We start from the raw sequence: 6,744 nt of genomic DNA on the forward strand, positions 1-6,744 counted from the left end.
GGTACTCATTTCCCGTTACATTTGGGGTTTAATTAGTGACATCCCTGTAGTCTCAGAATACCCAGATGTTTTTCCAGAAGAATTACCTGGATTACCACCCGATAGAGAAGTAGAGTTTAGAATTCATTTAATTCCAGGTACTGTACCAATAGCCAAAGCACCTTATAGATTAGCACCTACCGAGATGTTTGAATTGAAAAAGCAATTAGATGAATTACTAAGCAAAGGATTTATACAGCCTAGTTCATCCCCTTGGGGAGCACCAGTGTTGTTTGTGAAAAAGAAAGACGGATCAATGAGAATGTGTATCGATTATAGAGAAATAAATAAGGTTACCATTAAGAATCGATACCCATTACCTAGGATTGACGATCTTTTTGATCAACTTCAAGGAGCAAGGTATTTCTCTAAAATAGATCTCAGATCCGGATATCACCAACTGAAAGTACAAGAAGAAGACATACCCAAAACTGCTTTCAGAACTAGATACGATCATTATGAGTTTACGGTCATGCCATTTGGATTAACGAATGCACCAGCAGCATTCATGGACATGATGAATCGAATCTGTAAACCATACTTGGATAAATTTGTGATCGTTTTCATCGACGATATACTTATTTACTCCAAAAGTCAAAAGGAACATTGTGAACACTTACACGCACTCTTAACTTTGTTAAGAAAAGAAAAGCTTTATGCTAAATTCTCAAAATGTGAATTTTGGCTGCAAGAAGTGCAATTCTTTAGCCATGTGGTAAATCACAAAGGAATTCATGTAGATCCTGCTAAGATAGAAGCAATCATGAAATGGAAAGTCCCACAAACAGTTATGGAAATTAGAAGTTTTCTAGGCTTAGCTGGATACTACAGAAGATTTATTAAGGATTTTTCTAAGATAGTTGTACCTTTAACTAAGCTAACCTGTAAAACCGTTAAGTTTGAATGGGGACCTAGACAAGAAGAAGCTTTTAAGATTTTAAAGCATAGATTGACGAATGCACCAATTTTAGCCTTACCTGAAGGAACAGAAGATTTTGAAGTATATTGTGATGCTTCAAAATTAGGATACAGATGTGTGTTAATGCAACGCAAGAAGGTAATTGCGTATGCCTCTAGGCAATTGAAAAGGCACGAAGAAAATTATACGACTCATGATTTAGAATTAGGAGCCATAATTTTTGCCCTTAAGATCTGGAGACATTATCTGTATGGAAGTAAGTTTACTGTTTATACAGATCATAAAAGTTTAAGATACATATTTGGGCAAAAAGAATTGAATATGAGGCAAAGAAGATGGATGGAAATCCTGAGCGATTACGACTGTGATATTCAATATCATGAAGGAAAAGCGAATGTAGTCGCAGATGCCTTAAGCCGTAAATATCACGAGAAGCAAAAGCGAGTCCGTGCTCTTAGATTAAATCTACAAGTAGATTTAATTGAGCAATATAAAAAGGTACAGGAAACAGCAATCAAGGATGATGCTGAAGGAATGAAAGGTTATATGAAAGAAATAGAACAGGGAAACGATGGAATTTGGAGATTCCATAAGAAACGAATTTGGGTACCTAAGCAGGGAGAATTAAGAAATAAGATTTTAGAAGAAGCCCACAAATCTAGATATACCATGCACCCAGGAAATAATAAGATGTACCAAGATTTAAGAAACAATTTCTGGTGGATAGGTATGAAAAAGGATATAGCTGAATACGTATCTAAGTGCCTAACCTGTTCACAAGTAAAAGCCGAACATCAAAAACCTTCCGGACTACTACAGCAATTGGAAATGCCTGTATGGAAATGGGAACTTATAACAATGGATTTTGTTACTAAGTTACCCAAAACCCAAAAAGGTAATGATGTAATTTGGGTAATTGTGGATCGATTAACCAAACCAACTCATTTTCTACCAATGAAAGAAACCTTTAGCATGGAAAGGTTAGCTCAGCTGTACGTAGACGAAGTGGTATCCTTACATGGAGTTCCGCTCTCCATTGTATCAGACAGAGATAGTCGTTTTACTTCTCATTTCTGGACTAGTTTCCAGAAAGCAATGGGAACTCGACTGAATCTAAGTACTGCATATCATCCGCAAACAGATGGACAAAGTGAAAGGACGATACAAACTCTGGAAGACATGCTCCGAGCATGTGTGATAGATTTTGGTGGAAACTGGGATAGTCACCTACCTCTAATTGAATTCTCCTATAACAATAGCTATCTTTCAAGCATTGAAACTGCTCCATTCGAGGCACTGTATGGACGTAAGTGCAGAACACCAGTTTGTTGGGCAGAAATAGGAGAAAGTCAATTATCAGGTCCTGAAATTGTACAAGAAACTACTGACAAGATAACTCAGATCAAGGAAAGACTTAAAACAGCTCGAGATCGCCAGAAGAGCTATGCAGACAATCGCCGTAAGCCGTTAGAATTTCAAGCCGGAGATAAAGTACTTTTGAAAGTTTCTCCTTGGAAAGGAGTAGTACGATTCGGTAAGAAAGGAAAGCTGAGTCCTAGATACGTAGGACCATTCCCAGTAGTCCAACGAATAGGACCAGTTGCTTATCGTCTCCAACTACCAGAAGAATTATCTAGAGTACATGATGTATTTCATGCATCCAACCTCAAGAAATGTTTATCCGACGAATCCCTGGTAGTACCTCTTCAAGATGTAGAGGTGAACGAAAAATTGAAGTTCGTAGAGAAACCACTGCAAATCGAAGATAGAAAAGTCAAGTTTCTCAAACACAAACGACTAGTACTGGTCAAGGTCAAATGGAATTCAAAGAGAGGACCAGAATACACTTGGGAACTGGAATCAGAAATGAAGCGCAAATATCCTCATTTATTCCAGTAAATCTCGAGGACGAGATTTTTCTTAAGGTGGGGAGGATGTAACAACTCTCACTAAAATCCATAATTAGGACGATAATTATCTATTAAGGAAACCCTAATTAAGACACCCAAGTAATTCTGCATTAAACCTAAAATTTCCGGAACAATCGAAATCAGGATCAGGGCCCCTAAAACTCAAGGGGGGCAAACCCTAGTTGAACGTTTATCTAAATAAAACGTTGGTAATATCTGATTTGTCAATTTAGTTGAATCAGCCAAGCTAGTCCCAAGCCTAGGCAGCCTATAATTAGACTGCTTAGCTTACGGACCGTAAGGGGTATAGCATACGGTCCGTAAGCGAGTCTCAAAATTGCTATAAATAGCCGACCTTGGCACATACCTTCTGAAGTTGAAACGACGTAGAAACATTCTGTGTATGTTGAGTTATTTCGAAATCAGTCCAAAACACACACAATTCACGAAGTGCTGCCGCAATCAGGGTAATAACTCGATCGCTATTACGATGCAACGTCCGATCGATTATAACTATCCAACGATTGTCCGAGTGCTGCTCAAATTGAGCTTGTACTTTGATTATTCGTCGTGATTTCGACTCGAATATTTGAGTGATGTTCGAATTCGGACTATGCTCTGTTATTCGTTGTGAATCCAATTGAATTATTAAGTATTGCACTTGTTAATCGTTGTGAGGGTTTAATCTCGTGAATTGACGTAACTGCTGTATTAGTTACTAACCCGTTTGTGTGTGCATTGTGTTAAATTAGGTTTAATCAAAGCTAATCAGTAGGCTTATATCTTGCTCGTTAAATCTGCAATGTGAGTCATTCTCTTTTTATCAATTGTTTTACAACACTCCAAATTATTTTCAAAGTTATAATTACAGGGATTAAGTCTTTGTAATCACCATATTACAGCCGGTATGTGGGGTTTTGTATACATTACTTGATAACCGTCACTATTGGACAACGAGTTAGCCAATGAGTGATATGACCATAGTCACAGACACCATCGGGCAAAGAGGCTACCGATGGATGTTCGAGTGACAAGTACTGTGGGTAGTTGGTTTTGATATTAGAAACATTGTAATCGCTCTTAATACTGTAAATTATAACAAAGGTGTCGTTTTCAGTAAAATGAATGATTCACTCAGTATTTCCCCGCTGACAAAACCTTTTTCAAACATGTTTCAGGTGATCTATTGTGATCCAAGAAAAGTGCCGTGAAGCACTACAAGCTCTGTGAAGTGGCTCATTGTGAATAAATAAAATAAACATGTTTTGAGAAATAAAGATTTCCTTGGGAAATCATCTTATTGTAAATTTGGGATTTTTATCCCTAAACTTGATGTAATATATTAAACGAGCATTTTCAGTATTAAAAGATCATGTATTAAAAGACTTCCGCTGTCGCCTAAATTTGTTACCGCAGGTTTCCTGTCCCGCGGCTCTGGAACCGGGTCAAACCGGGGCCGAGGGCCGTGACAATTAATTATCACGGAATAAGGATAAAACAATTACTTATACACAATCACACAAACAAGTTGGTCAAAAGCGTCGATCATTGCGACTTTTACTCTTTTCTATATATACATATATGCATTGGTTGCATACTACAACTAGAAATCAAATATACTAGTAGTTATGCATCTGTATCTATTTCTCTCTCTCTCTCTCTCTATATATATATATATATATATATATTCAAAATAAAAAATTACACATATATCTAGGCATTATCCTAAGTGCCGTTCATCCAGTATTACATTTCTCGCTCATCATATTTCCAAACTAGTTTCTCTATGAGTGCAGATATGTCTATCGCCTCCGTCAATCCAGTTCGTAGCAGAAATTAGAAGAAAACATGATTTTTTAGTGTAATATGTAGGGAAAAGGCAAGGTGGCAAACTTGTAAATAAGAGGAAATCCCTTATGCCTTTGCCTATAATAGGAGGCTTATGTCTTCATTTAGGAACTTTTGCCATTTTGCATACTTTGGAGAGCTTGGAGCTTAGAGAGAGAGAGAGAGAGAGAGAGAGAGTCTAGAGAGAGAAAGTTGCAAAAAAGTGATTCAAGGTGCTTGTATATTGTCGAATATACAGTCCTACAACGCGCTCACAAGTGGTATGAGAGCAGGAGCTCGATTGCACGGATCAAACTCACAAGAATTCACGAGAATTCATCAGATTCAGATTGAAATTCGCATAAGATTTGTGAAATTTCTTCCTCTACTCATTTTCTTCACTTTTGGTCACAAAAACGCAAAATTAACAAGGTTTTCACGGTTAATATTTGCTGAAATTTTGATATATTGTGCGAAAATCATCATCTTACAAGCCTACAAATTTTCAGATCAAAACTCGAAGTATTTTGTGAGAAATTGTGATTTTCTTTTACCAAAAAAATGGTGTTCGCTGCTGTTAGTTGTTCATATTTTTCACCCGGATGGCCATCCGTTCGGGTGATGATGGGGTATGGTATCAGACCCAACCCGAATGACCGGACATATCTGTTACTTATCGCCTTTTATTATAATATTTATTATTGTTGCGTACTAACCCGTGAAGCCTAGCGCGTTGTAGTGTACACTACACTAGGTTGTGGGCTTGTAGAGATAACCCCTAACTGGGCCTGGCCCATTGAGGTTAGGGGAGGCCCATGTCTCCTATATAAAGAGGAGTTCACCTCATTATTAGGGCACAAGATATGGAGCCGCCACACTTTTATAGCTGGAAATAGGGATTCTTCTCCTACCGGCCATCTCTACATCCCCTTTTTCTCTCTACTTCTTTGCAAATCTAGGTTCAAGAGGAAGAACAAGGTGTGATTCTCCATCCATTCAAAGAAAGCGGTCCAATCATCCCGGCGGTGATTCCGTGTTTCAACATTGGCGCCCACCGTATCTATCTAGATCCAAAAAATCACACCTCGTTTTTTCTCTACCCGGCTCCCGATCTTGTTCTTCACACATGTTTTTATAGAATCTGTTTCCAGCTCTGTTCGATGGGGACTCAAAAAGAAGATTTGTGGATAAAAATATTAGTGGTCTCTGCAGTTCAAAAGCTTTTTACTTACGGGACCTATATGTGGTTTCAATCTTCAACAACCAGGTGAGCTTTTATCCAGGTTTGATGAGTAATTTTTAGAAAAAATCCTTCTTCAGATCTGGTACACAATATTTTAATTATTATGATAATAATGAAAACAAGTCACAGTCGTTTCACAATCTTATGTCCAACATTGTGAGGTGGTACAAGATGTGTTACATGAAGCACAACTCACACACATTTTTCAAAAAAAAAAGAATAAAAAGAAAAAAGGAAAGAAGGAATACGCTTCTTTACAGCCGTAAACAACTAGAAAATTTTCTGACATATATGGTACACATTTTTGTCTTCATCCGGAAAATGAGAGCATCACCTCTCTCTTCTTCATTACAAAATACGAGCATCACATTTTTGTCCTCACCCTTAAAAAACCTCTAAAGCAACCATATTTTCAGAACCAGTTTTTGTTAAGTTTCAAATTGTTCTACATACGATCCGCAGCCGCACGAGTACAACAATTCTGCCGGTCCCACTCCGCTGCCGCGCGAGTGCACTCTGTCTGCCGGACACAACCCGCCACTACGCGAGTCCATCCCGCCTGCTGGTCCCACTCCGCCGCTGCGCGAGGGCACTCCGTCTGCCGGACACAATCTGCCGCCGAACGAGGGCACTTCGTCTGCCGGACACAATCCGCCGCCGCGCGAGGGCACTCCCTCTACCGGACACAACCCGCCGCCGCGTGAGTGCACCTCTACTTGCGAGACACAATCCGCCGCCGCGCGAGTGCACCCCGCTGCCGGACAAGCTCCACCACCGACATGCTACTCACCCCGCGCATGGTGAAC

Source organism: Helianthus annuus, chromosome 9, assembly GCF_002127325.2.
Source record: "Helianthus annuus cultivar XRQ/B chromosome 9, HanXRQr2.0-SUNRISE, whole genome shotgun sequence".
NCBI lineage: Eukaryota > Viridiplantae > Streptophyta > Magnoliopsida > Asterales > Asteraceae > Helianthus > Helianthus annuus.